The sequence below is a fragment of the Bos indicus x Bos taurus genome, chromosome 24 (genome assembly GCF_003369695.1).
Source record: "Bos indicus x Bos taurus breed Angus x Brahman F1 hybrid chromosome 24, Bos_hybrid_MaternalHap_v2.0, whole genome shotgun sequence".
NCBI lineage: Eukaryota > Metazoa > Chordata > Mammalia > Artiodactyla > Bovidae > Bos > Bos indicus x Bos taurus.
Window position 1 is genome coordinate 50,827,519 of NC_040099.1, and position 13,874 is coordinate 50,841,392.

A 13,874-nucleotide genomic window follows, 5' to 3' on the forward strand; every position below is an offset into this window, starting at 1 on the left:
ACCCAATTTTAAGGGTTCAGAACTGTAAAATAAGAGATTTGATTCATTTGAAGTGACTGGAATGGTGATAATTTTTATAGCACCAAGAATAAACTGATACACACCCCTGAGCTGAAGATCTTGGGTTTGTCCTTCCAGATTATTCTCCACCCTTCTTTGTGCTCTTCTATGCCCTGAGGCTGAGCTGCATGTTCTGCCTCAATGAGATTTCTTAACTTCTGCTGTGGCTGGGCTTGACCAATGGGAGATATCCCCAGGAGGCTGGAGGGCAGAAGGAATGGGAAGTTGAGCTATTTATCTCCCTTCCTACCACCCTGTGGGGTCTCTGTGGGCTGGTTGCATCCCCTCTACTGAAGGCCACAGCTCCTGTTACATGGCCCTACCACGTGTCTGTCTATTCTAGGTTCCAATAACTGCCTTATTCTCTTGTGCCTTTAAGCTGGGGTGGTGGTGGCATGGTGGTTGCTAACAGTTCTCTGCAAGTGACTAGCCTAGGGTACCGTACCATTATGGACTATCTTCCCTATACCCTGGCCTCATCTTGTAAACACTCCTTAAATTTCCTGGTTCAAAAAAGCTGTGTCTTTCCCCATGGGAGGCTGACTAAAACAGGCCTTATTATCTTCTGCTATGCCTCAGGGCCTTGGCACATGCTTCTGTCTTTGCCGGAAAGCCTTTCTTCCTATCTGTGGTCTCTTCCTGGATCAATCTTCAGAGCCTTTAACAGCAGTTCCCCTAGATGAAGTCAGATGTTACACCATCACTAACACTATGTATCTATACTTCTTATCACTTACTGTTGCTTATGAGTTCTTTTGATTACTGTTTCTCTTTCCTTCTGGAGCCACATTGTCCTATATGGTGGTCACTAGCTACCTATGGTTATGGAGCACTTGGAAGTGGCTAGCTTCACTGACTAATTGAATTTTAATGATTAACTTTGATTAAATTTTCACATGGTAAAGAATCTGCCTGCAGTGAAGAAGACCCCAGTTTGATCCACGAGTATGGGATATCCCCTGGAGAAGACAATGGCAACCCATTTTAGTATCCTTGCCTAGAGAATTTCATGGATGGACCATAGGGTTGCAAATAGTCGGACATGACTGAGCTACTAACATTTTGATTAATTTAAATTTAAGAACTATTAATAAAGTTATCAGAAAGCTTTTAAGAATATTTATAAAATCTTAAGGCATGGGGACCTACTTTATCAATGAACATTTATACAGATACAGTTTTTCCTGACAAAAATTTAGTGTCTAAATAGATATGGGCCATAAAACAAAAGACTAGATTTCAAAGACTTAATACAAAACAATGTAAAATATATAATTAATAATTTTAAATATTGATTACATATTGAAATGATAATATTGGGATCTGTTGAATCAAATCAAATATATTACCAGAATCAATGTCACTTGTTTCTTATTACCTTTTCTAAACATGGCAACTAAAAAATTTTGAATTACATATGTGACTCACAGTGTTATTTCTCTTGGTAAGTGCTTCTCCAGACTAGAGCATAAAGTTCAACAGGGCCGTTTTCTCACCTCTCTTTCTCTTTGCTACTGCCAGATGCTTCTTAGATGATGCTCCTCAAATATTTAATGCACGAGTGAACAAATGGAAACATGTCCTTAGGCTAACAGTGCAGGGGAGCCTTAGGGAGCACCTCACCCTGAGTAGCAACAGATTTCTGGTCTGCATCCCTATGTAGCTTAAGAGTCAAAGTTTTAGGGACAACGCTGGCAAGACCTATACATGTTTCTGTCTTCTGGAAGTTAAGATCCTACAGCTTGATAGGATAGCTGTTGCAAAATGTACCTTATCTAGTAATGAGATGATGTGTGGATTAGTAGCAGTGGAACAAACTTTGCTGCACTTGATAGGAAGCCAAGTTTTAAGGTGGTTTTGAGAGAGACAGGGCTTCCCTAGTGGCTCAGACGGTAAAGTGTCTGTCTGCAATGCAGGAGACACAGATTCGATCCCTGGGTTGGGAAGATCCCCTGGAGAAGGAAATGGCAGCCCACTCCAGTAATCTTGCCTGGAAAAGCCATCCCATGGACCGCGGAGACTAGTAGGCTATGGTCCATGAGGTCGCAAAGAGTCAGACACGACTGAGCGACTTCACTTTCACTTGAGAGAGATGAGAGTGAGCTGTACCAAAGTCTCCTGGCACTCATATTCAGGAATAAACCAGGGACTTCCCTGGTGGTCCAGTGGTTAATAATCATCCTGCCAGTGCTGGGAACATAGGTTCTATCCCCGGTCCAGGAAGATCCCATGTGCTTATGGAGCAACTAAGTCCATGCACTTCAACTACGGAAGTCCACGCTCTGGAACCTGGGCTCTGCAACAAGAGAAATCACCAAAATAAGAAGCCTGAGCACCGCAACTAGAGAGTAGCCCCCGGTTGCCACAACTTTGTTGCCAATGCATGGCAGCAAAGACCCTGCTGAGCCTAAATAAATAAATTAATTAATTAAAAAAAAGAATAAACCAGGGCTGCTCCCTGCCAGCCATGCTCCCTTCCCCACAGGGACCGTGTTTCCTTTTTGTGATTCTCCCTACTTTCCCCACAAGTGTCATCCTTATCACTTAACTCTGGTTTCTCCCAGCCTAATCTCATAGGGTATCTTACCCAAGAGCCTGCTTCCAACCAAGGTTGCTTATTTTGTGGACAGTAGACTTTTACTTCTCTGAATGGACTCTTCAAAGGGAGATGTGGCAACTTGCTGGGGTGAGAAATAGACCATTTGATTTTTGTTGGAAGGAGATCAATCATGCTAATCAGACCTCTGCATTGTGGGTCACACATCTCCATCTTTTCAGCCCCAAGCACCTCTTTTCAACTGGAAAAATGTCATCCTGCCAGGCAAGCTGGTCTCTGATGTTGAGTCCTTCTATCTTTGAGAAGATAGACACAGACAAGATAGAAACTTCATGTCTTTATGCTTAAGGTCCCTTGAATGTTCATTCTGCCTGTCCGACTGGGTATTTTGTAAGTTCTGAGTCATAGGAAGGTTTCGAAGGGGACTTCCCTTGCTGGTCCAGCCCTGCGGCTCTGCCATCTCCCTGCATTTTTCGCAGATCTCACACAAGCTGAATTCATCAGCTTATTTTCATTCATTCCGTCTTTACGCTTCCTTCAGAGCAATGACCTACTTAAGTTAAAGGGAAATACAAACCTCCAAGGAGATTTGCTGACAGCTGTTTCCTGGGTAGAATTAGGTTGGGCATGTGTCTGAGAGAAGCTTATGAACTCTAAGAATCATCTTGGCTGAGGATGGAAGTGGGAAAGAAGGAATTGAAGGTTTTAAAGAAAAATGTTAGACACAAGTATTCCAGGGGAGGTGATGGGAAACTGGCGATGGCAGGGAGGGTTGGGTGAGTTTCTCAAGGACAGGTCTAAGCTGGAGTCTCCACGTTCTCTTTAGTTCCCTCCCTCGGTTTCTTGCTCAGAAGCTCTATCTACTCCTCAGGTCATAGAACTTCAGTGTCCAGACAGCAGATAGAGCCAAGCCAGTATCAGAAATAAAACACACTTTTGGAAGGCAGTAAATCATAGGGCAGTTTGGGAGGTAATTTAAAGACAAAAGATCACAACTGGAAACAGCTTTGGATCAAGAGTGGAAACACTGGAATTTTTACCATGAATTTGCCAGGGACCGGCTGTGTATGTTAAACAAGTCATTTTGACTCCTCTAAGCCTCACTTTTCTCATCTGTGAAATCTGTGGTTCAGACTAGATCATGACTAAGATGTCTTTAGTTACTAAATTCCTTGAGACATATAAAATGATTTACCTACTGGCTCACGTAGCTAATAATCACTTTCACTTAGTAAAGTTGTTAAAAAGTAGATTGACTTATGTTTCATCCTCTTTCTTTCTTTTGATGGAGGTATTTAAAGGATGGTCAAAAGACCAAAGATCCACATAAGCCCCAAACTGGACACTGGGCTCTGATTCATGGATGGCTGATAGGCTGTGGACGTACGCTGTCCTCTGGTACGAGTCCTCAGCCTTATTATCCCAAGCAGCCGATGCCATGAGGTGATCCTTTTCTCAAATGTTTGGTGCATGGGAGAACCAACTAACAGCCCAGAATCTCCTGGTTGAAACATAAGGTGCAGTTTGCATGTCATTTTCGTTCAATTGTAACTGCATGAGTAGAGTAATCTCTGTATAATATTTGATATTAAATTCCACACCAAATCATCTGGTGTATATTAGAGCAGCTGACAAAACTGGTTATAGAAGATCAAAGTAGTCTTAGGTCAGTTTATAAGCTTAAAATTAAGTGTTACAGAATTTAGCATTAAAAGAGACTCAGTTCAGTCGCTCAGTTGTGTCCGACTCTTTGCAACCCCATGAATCGCAGCATGCCAGGCCTCCCTGTCCATCACCAACTCCTGGAGTTTACCCAGCCTCATGTCCATCGAGTTGGTGATGCCATCCAGCCATCTCATCCTCTGTCAGCCCCTTCTCCTCCTGCCCCCAAACCCTCCCAGCATCAGGGTCTTTTCCAATGAGTCAACTCTTTGCATCAGGTGGCCAAAGTACTGGAGTTTCAGCTTCAACATCACTCCTTCCAATGAACATCCAGGACTGATCTCCTTTAGGATGGATTGCTTTTATCTCCTTGCAGTCTAAGGGACTCTCAAGAGTCTTCTCCAACACCACAGTTCAAAAGCATCAATTCTTTGGTGCTCAGCCTTCTTCACAGTCCAACTCTCACATCCATACATGACCACAGGAAAAACCATAGCCTTGACTAGATGGACTTTTGTTGGCAAGGTAATGTCTCTGCTTTTGAATATGCTATCTAGGTTGGTCATAGCTTTTCTTCCAAGGAGCAAGTGTCTTTTAATCTCATGGCTGCAATCACCATCTGCAGTGATTTTGGAGCCCCCCAAAATAAAGTCTGGCACTGTTTCCACTGTTTCCCCATCTATTTCCCATGAAGTGATGGGACCGGATGCCATGATCTTCGTTTTCTGAATGTTGAGCTTTAAGCCAACTTTTTCACTCTCCTCTTTCACTTTCATCAAGAGGCTTTTGAGTTCCTCTTCACTTTCTGCCATAAGGGTGGTGTCATCTGCATATCTGAGGTTATTGATATTTCTCCCAGCAATCTTGATTCCAGCTTGTGTTTCTTCCAGTCCAGCGTTTCTCATGATGTACTCTGCATATAAGCTAAATAAGCAGGATGACAATATACAGCCTTGACGAACTCCTTTTCCTATTTGGAACCAGTCTGTTGTTCCATGTCCAGTTCTAACTGTTGCTTCCTGACCTGCATACAGATTTCTCTGGAGGCAGGTCAGGTGGTCTGGTATTCCCATCTCTTTCAGAATTTTCCACAGTTTATTGTGATCCACACAGTCAAAGGCGTTGGCATAGTCAATAAAGCAGAAATAGATGTTTTTCTGGAACTCTTTTGCCTTTTCGATGATCCAGCGGATGTTGGCAATTTGATCTCTGGTTCCTCTGCCTTTTCTAAAACCAGTTTGAACATCTGGAAGCTCATGGTTCATGTACTGTTGAAGCTTGGCTTGGAGGATTTTGAGCATTATTTTGCTAGCATGTGAGATGAGTGGAATCGTGCAGTGGTTTGAGCATTCTTTGGCATTGCCTTTCTTTGGGACTGGAATGAAAACTGACCTTTTCCAGTCCTGTGGCCACTGCTGAGTTTTCCAAATTTGCTGGCATACTGAGTGCAGCACTTTCACAGCATCATCTTGTAGGATCTGGAATAGCTCAACTGGAATTCCATCACCTCCACTAGCTTTTTTCGTAGTGATGCTTTCTAAGGCCTACTTGACTTCACATTCCAGGATGTCTAGCTCTAGGTCAGTGATCACACCATCGTGATTATCTTGGTCGTGAAGATCTTTTTTGTATAATTCTTCTGTGTATTCTTGCCACCTCTTCTTAATATCTTCTGCTTCTGTTAGGTCCATATCATTTCTGTTCTTTATCGAGCCCATCTTTGCATGAAATGTTCCCTTGGTATCTCTAATTTTCTTGAAGAGATCTCTAGTCTTTCCCATTCTGTTGTTTTCCTCTATTTCTTTGCATTGATCGCTGAGGAAGGCTTTCTTATCTCTTCTTGCTATTCTTTGGAACTCTGCATTCAGATGCTTATATCTTTCCTTTTCTCCTTTGCTTTTCGCTTCTCTTCTTTTCACAGCTATTTGTAAGGCCTCCCCAGACAGCCATTTTGCTTTTTTGCATTTCTTTTCCATGGGGATGGTCTTGATCCCTGTCTCCTGTACAATGTCACGAACCTCATTCCATAGTTCATCAGGCACTCTATCTATCAGATCTAGGCCCTTAAATCTATTTCTCACTTCCACTGTATAATCATAAAGGATTTGATTTAGGTCATACCTGAATGGTCTAGTGGTTTTCCCTACTTTCTTCAATTTAAGTCTGAATTTGGTAATAAGGAGTTCATGATCTGAGCCACAGTCAGCTCCTGGTCTTGTTTTTGTTGACTGTATAGAGCTTCTCCATCTTTGGCTGCAAAGAATATAATCAATCTGATTTCGGTGTTGACCATCTGGTGATGTCTATGTGTAGAGTCTTCTCTTGTGTTGTTGAAAGAGGGTGTTTGCTATGACCAGGGCATTTTCTTGGCAAAACTCTATTAGTCTTTGCCCTGCTTCATTCTGTATTCCAAGGCCAAATTTGCCTGTTACTCCATGCAAAGATGGGCTCAATAAAGGACAGAAATGGTAGGGACCTAACAGAAGCAGAAGCTATTAAGAAGAGGTGGCAAGAATATGCAGAAGAACTATACAAAAAGATCTTCATGACCCAGATAACCATGATGGTGTGATCACTGACCTAGAGCCAGACATCCTGGAATGTGAAGTCAAGTGGGCCTTAGGAAGCATCACTATGAACAAAGCTAGTGAAGGTGATGGAATTCCAATTGAGCTATTCCAGATCCTACAAGATGATGCTGTGAAAGTGCTGCACTCAATATGCCAGCAAATTTGGAAAACTCAGCAGTGGCCACAGGACTGGAAAAGGTCAGTTTTCATTCCAATCCCAAAGAAAGGCAATGCCAAAGAATGCTCAAACTACCGCACAATTGCACTCATCTCACATGCTAGCAAAATAATGCTCAAAATCCTCCAAGCCAAGCTTCAACAGTACATGAACCATGAGCTTCCAGATGTTCAAACTGGTTTTAGAAAAGGCAGAGGAACCAGAGATCAAATTGCCAACATCCGCTGGATCATCGAAAAGGCAAAAGAATTCCAGAAAAACATCTATTTCTGCTTTATTGACTATGCCAACGCCTTTGACTGTGTGGATCACAATAAACTGTGGAAAATTCTGAAAGAGATGGGAATACCAGACCACCTGACCTGCCTCCAGAGAAATCTGTATGCAGGTCAGGAAGCAACAGTTAGAACTGGACATGGAACAACAGACTGGTTCCAAATCAGGAAAGGAGTATGTCAAGGCTGTATATTGTCATCCTGCTTATTTAACTTCTATGCAGAGTACATCATGTGAAATGCTGGCCTAGATGAAGCACAAGCTGGAATCAAGATTGCTGGGAGAAATATCAATAACTTCAGATATTCAGATGACACCACCCTTATGGGAAAAAGTGAAGAAAACTAAAGAGCCTCTTGATGAAAGTGAAAGAGGAGAGTGAAAAAGTTGGCTTAAAACTCAAGATTCAAAAAACTAAGATCATGGCATCCAGTCTCATCACTTCATGGCAAATAGATAGGGAAACATTGGAAACAGTGTCAGACTTTATTTTGGGGGGCTCCAAAATTACTGCAAATGGTGACTGCAGCCATGAAATTAAAACACACTTGCTCCTTGGAAGAAAAGCTATGACCAACCTAGATAGCATATTAAAAAGCAGAGACATTACTTTGCCATCAAAGGTCTGTCTAGTCAAAGCTATGGTTTTTCCAGTAGTCATGTATGGTTGTGAGAGTTGGACTATAAAGAAAGCTGAGTGCGGAAGAATTGATGCTTTTGAATTGCAGTGTTGGAGAAGACTCTTGAGAGTCCCTTGGACTGCAAGGAGATCCAACCAGCCCATCCTAAAGGAAATCAGTCCTGAATATTCATTGGAAGCACTGATGCTGAAACCAATATTTTGGCCACTTGATGCAAAGAACTGACTCATTTGAAAAGACCCGACGTTGGGAAAGACTGAAGGTGGGAGGAGAAGGGGACAACAGAGGATGAGATGGTTGGATGGCATCACTGACTTGATGGACATGAATTTGAGTAGGCTTTGGGAGTTAGTGACGGACAGGGAAGCTTGGTGTGCTGCAGTCCATGGGGTCACAAAGAGTTGACATGCCTGAGTGACTGAACTGAACTGAAGTGCTTTGAACAGCTCCTGGCATGCAGTTAGCACTCAATATATAAAGAAGGCTGAACTCTGAAGAACTGATGTTTTTGAGTTGTGGTGATGGAGAAGTTTTTTGAGAGTCCCTTGGACTACAAGGAGATCAATACTAAGGGAAACAATCCTGAATATTCATTGAAAGGACTGATGTTGAAACTGAAGCTCCAATACTTTGACCACCTGATGCGAAGAGATGACTGGGAAAAAACCCTGATGCTGGGAAAGATTGAAGGCAGCAGGAGAAGGGGGTGACAGAGGATGAGATGGTTGGATGGCATCACCGACTCAATGGACATGAATTTGAGCAAGCTCTGGGAGATAGTGAAGGACAGGGAAGACTGGCATGCTGCAGTCCATGGGGTTGCAAAGGGTCAGACATGACTGAGTGAATGAACAGCAACAAAAATAGCAGCAACGTGTTAGCTATCTTTATTATGACTTTATACCACATGTTCTGTGCCTGGCTTTGTAGAAACAATAAATATCACAGCAATGAGAAGTATTATTCCTTAAATTATTCATTGTCTGTTTGGAGCATCAGAGAAACAAATATACAGTTCTATCTGTGTGCTAGGAATGTGGTTGGAGGTGTGCTTGGGGACATAGGCGGTTCAGGGGAGCACAGTGTTGGTGCTGAGAACCCTGTGTGACTGGGGCCAGGAAAATCCATGGACCCCCCCCATGAAGGCAGAGGTAATGACCCTTGGGGAGGCGGGAAGCTGAGACACTGTGTATCCGAGAACTGTTTGCCTGAAGTGAAGGGTGTGAGGCTGAACTGATGTGAGATGAGGCAGATAAGGCTGGGTCTGGATGTTGGAGGCTTTTGTTGGCCAGAATAAGAGATGATCTGATCTGTATCTTTCTTAAAGTTAAGAGCTCCATTTCCCTAAGGTTTAAAGCCTTTTGAGGTATTCTAGAAGGGGAAGCCACATAGCGAAACCAACACATACACGCATGAATGAATGAGTAAACAAACGCCTTAAAAGTCTTACTTTAATGGGAGAACGATGGATTGACCTGAGTTTCCTGAGAGCGGTGGCTCTCAGCTGGGTGATTCTGCCCTCCCTGGGGACATTTCTCAGTGTCAGGAGACATGCTTGGTTGTTGTAATTGGGGTGGGAAGTGCTACGGGCACATAGTGGGTTGAAGCCAGGGATGTTGCTAAAAGTTCAAGGACATACACAGGACAGTCCCCAATGACACAAAACCCCCAGGTCCAAAGTGTCAATGATGCTGATACTGAGAAACCTTGCTTAAAACCTGAGAAATAAGGCTGGAGGAGAAGGAGGTTCTGAGCACCTTCATGCAGATCTTTAACAACATGACAAGTATCTTGGAACTCACTGCACAGGCCATTAGGAAGCTAATGAAGGTTTTTGAGTAGAGAGCGATGGTGAAGGTTGTGTTCTGGAGGATTAATGTCTGTGTGGAGGGAACTCAAGGATTTCAGGACATTGCGCAGCCAAATAAGCCACTTTGGTGTACTGATTATTTTGAGCTGAAGGTACTTGAAAAATGTCCAATGAAGGGAGAGGTTTGCTCTGAACTCCTCTTAGCTACCTCAAGACAGATCCTCCGAGAGAAACTCAGTAGTGATGGATCCCCTGCAGGGAGTTTTGTCCTCCAGGGCAGACTGAGTCATTGCAAGAGAGGAAACAAGAAGTTGACACCGCACTAGACAAACTTTATCCCAAACTACCATACTTCCCATCATGTCAGAGCAAATAGAAGGGGAAGAAGTGGAAACAGGGAGAGATTTACTTTTCTTCAGCTCCAAAATTACTGTGGACAGTGACTGCAGCCGTGAAATTAAAAGACACTTGCTCCTTGGAAGAAAAGCTATGACAAACTTAGACAGCATACTAAAAAGCAGAGACATTATTTGCCAACAAAGGTCTGTCTAGTCAAAGCTATGGTCTTTCTAGTAGTCATGTATAGATGTGAGCATTGGACCATTAACAAGGCTGAGCACTGAAGAATTGATGCTTTTGAGTTGCAGTGCTGGAGAAGACTCTTGAGAGTCCAAGGGACTGCAAGGAGAGCAAACCAGTCAATCCTAAAGGAAATTAACCTTGAATATTCATTGGAGGGACTGATGTTGAAGCTGAAGCTCCATTACTTTGGCCACCTGATATGAAGAGCCAACTCATTGGAAAAGACCCTGATGCTGGGAAAGACTGAGGGCAGGAGGAGAAGAGGGTGGCAGAGGATGAGATGGTTGGATGGTGTCACTGACTCAATGGACATGAGTTTGAGTCAACTCTGGGAGATAGTGAAGGATAGAGAAGCCTGGCATGCTTTGGTTCGTGGGGTCACAAAGAACTGGACATGACTTAGCAACTGAACAAAGACAACGCTCATACCTCTCATCTATTCTTCGAAGGGCCCATTTATCTTTCTTAAACATCATTTGCTCTCCTTTAAATTGCCTACATTCTCCCTCCCCTTTTGCTATTAAGATGATATAAAGCTCTTGAATCTCACTGCTTCTTTGAATGTTCACTCTCCCCCTCCCCGTGATGTCCTTATGCACATAATATTAAGAATTAACATATTTGTATCTTTTTCTCCTGTTAGTCTGCCTGTTGTCAGTTTATTTAGTAGATCCCCCTAATGAAACTAGCAGGATCGAGGGAAAGCCTTTCCTCCCATACAGGACACCAGAGGGTAGGAAGGATCACAGGCAGAGAATTGTGTAGGAGGTTATTACGATTGTTAAGACTCTAATGGTAAACCTAAGTGCTTGGGAGAAAATGGAGAGGAAAATAATGAAAATTGATGGACATTAAAAAAAAAAACTTGGAAAGTAAATTACTGTGGGAGAAGAGAATGTGCTTTTTTTTAAAAGAAAACATTCATTTTAAGGTTAACAGTGCAATTCATGCAAAAATATCTTGTATGCAGAGAGTTGTGTCAACTGAACAAAACAAAACAAAACAAAACTGCACACCCTAAAGCTGAGAATTAGGCTTAAAAAAATTTTATTTATTTATTTTTGGCTGCACTGGGTCTTCACTGCTGGGCTCGGGCTTTCTCTAGTTGTAGCGAGCAGAGATACTCTCCAGTTGGCGTGTCTGGGCTTCTCACTGCTGTGGCTTCTTTTGTTGCAGAGCACAGGCTCTGGGTTAGTAGTTGGGGTGTATGCACTTAGTTGCCCCACGGTATATGGGATCTTGCTGGGCCAGGGATCAAACTCATGTCCCTTGCTTGGGCAGGCAGATGATTCTCAACCACTGGACTACCAGGGTACTCCAGGAATTGTGTTTTATTTAGGAGACTGTCTGAAGATTTAAGCCCAGGTGGTCATTTCTCCGGTAGCTCTGAGGGACTGCTCCAAAGAGTAAGGGAGAAATCAGGATATATGGGAATTTTTGCAACAAAACCCAGGTAGTTGGAATATCAAAAGATTACTGTTAATGAAAGAAAAGCCAGACATTTTAAGTCAACGATTTTAGCACTTTCTTACATATGCGAAGATGCAAGTGTCTGGGTTCATTGAGATTACTCCTCTGATAGGCATGTAAACTATCTGGACCCGTATTCGGTTTTGTCCGTCCTGAATCTCCTGGGGGTTCACAGGGGTGGGGGAGGGCTGAGGCTACAGTAGCTGAGGGTTTGATGGCAGCAGCCTCTTTTCTTTCTAGATATGGCAGGTGACATTCTCATCTTCAGATATGTGCTTAGCAAAGAAGGTTATAGGAGTCATCAGGGTTGAGGTTATAGGAGTCATTAGGCTAGAAGTGACCAGCAAAATAGCAAAGGGCTAATTCTTTGGGTGGAAAGGGGTGGCAAGAGAAAAGCAGTAGCCTGAGAACTGAAGGCAATTCGTGATGTCTCTTCTCTTTCCCTGTTTTGTTTATTTTTTCCTTAAAGCCCCCATTTCTCACCAGTGTTGTAAATGAGAAGAATGGAGACAGGTGCCATTTCCAGGTAGCCTGACTCCACTGGTATTCAAGATCCTTAAGTGACTGTTCATTACATTGATTAGCCAGGTGTTTCCTGGAAGGTTGACTCTCATCTGAGGACTTATCACTGAAAACTAGCCTGATCATCAATGTTTCTAGTTACTTTGGTCCTCCTCCAGTCTAGATGGTAGATTTGTATTCAAAAACGGAACATGGCCTGGATCCTTTCCTTTCCCACTGTGTGCACCAGCATGCCTGAGGTGTTGGCATTCTGTAGATTGTTGTTTTTTCTTTTGCTTTATAAGTCCAGTTACCTTGGAGTTTATTTAAACTAAGAGAAAAAGGTCATAATGTTTTCATGCAATACATACTTCGTTCTTTAAATAACAATTATTGTGACAAATAACAGACATTATTAAGGAATGCTGCACTTGCGATCCATACAAAACGCCAGCATTTTGAGTTGTACACAATTTAAAGAAATGTCCTGAACACTTTTCGAAATACTGTAATAGCCGATACATAGAGGCATGCCTTAGGCGGCCACAGGAATGCAGTTTAAAAAATAAAGAAAAAAAAATCACACTGGAACTACTTGATTTCTTCAAAACCACTGAGCAAGAGAAGCATCATTGAACTTCCATACTGATTTTACATTATGTCTCTACAGTGAAGTGAAGTGAAGTGAAGTTGCTCAGTCGTGTCCGGCTCTTTGCGACCCCATGGACTGTAGCAAGCAGGCTCCTCCCTCCATGGGATTAGACCTTGACTTAAATCCAAGAGTAAAAGTTAAGACTCTCCTCTATTTTTGGTAAACAACTGCATGGTAAACTTGGATGATTTTTTCCCCCTGGATTTTACCTGGGAGTGGCCTTTTTGTGATTTAAAAGAGGGCAGGTTTGGCACTTTTATACTGATGTCACCAATGTCAATATTTCTTGGGCTCTCAGGAAGATTCATATCCTTTACAGCTGATACAGCACGGGCTGGAGCTCCTGCTAAGCCAGCCTCAGATTTCTCCAGTTTATTTTATGCATCAATTTGTGTAACAATCTCATTCATGTTGGTCTCCAACACCATTTCCCCATCACCATTTCTGCAAGAATATTGTGAATCTTGTCTACATGGAAAGTTAAATCTAGTTCACAGATGTTTTCAAAACACTTGTCTAATGTTTCCACAAATACTTGAATTAGATCTAAAACGTCAAGTTCACTTTCTGAAGAATCCACGCAGAAGACAAAATATAATGTTGCATAATGTCTATAAATCAGTTTGTTTTCAGATCCTCCAATTAATAATCCTCCTTCTAGGAAATTGCAAATATTTTCATCTCTCTTAGATACCAAATGGAATGTCTCCCCGATGATTTGCTGTTGTATATCTTCACTCTGTGATTCTGAGTCAGAGTTGGGTTGGGTTCTCCCCCACCCCTACTCCGGCGCCTTTCTAGAGATGCTCTGTAGATTGTATTTTTTAAAATCTTGTTTGGCCATGTCCCACGGCTTGGAGGACCTTAGTTCCCTGACCACGGATTGAACCCCCCTCTTAGACAGTGAAAGCATGG

The 13,874-nt window shown here is 42.6% G+C and overlaps 1 pseudogene; it reads right to left on the reverse strand.

Moving 5' to 3' along the window:
- Window positions 1–9,626: 9,626 nt before the first annotated feature.
- The window catches only part of LOC113882819, a 152,041-nt pseudogene continuing 147,793 nt past the window's right edge, over window positions 9,627–13,874 (reverse strand).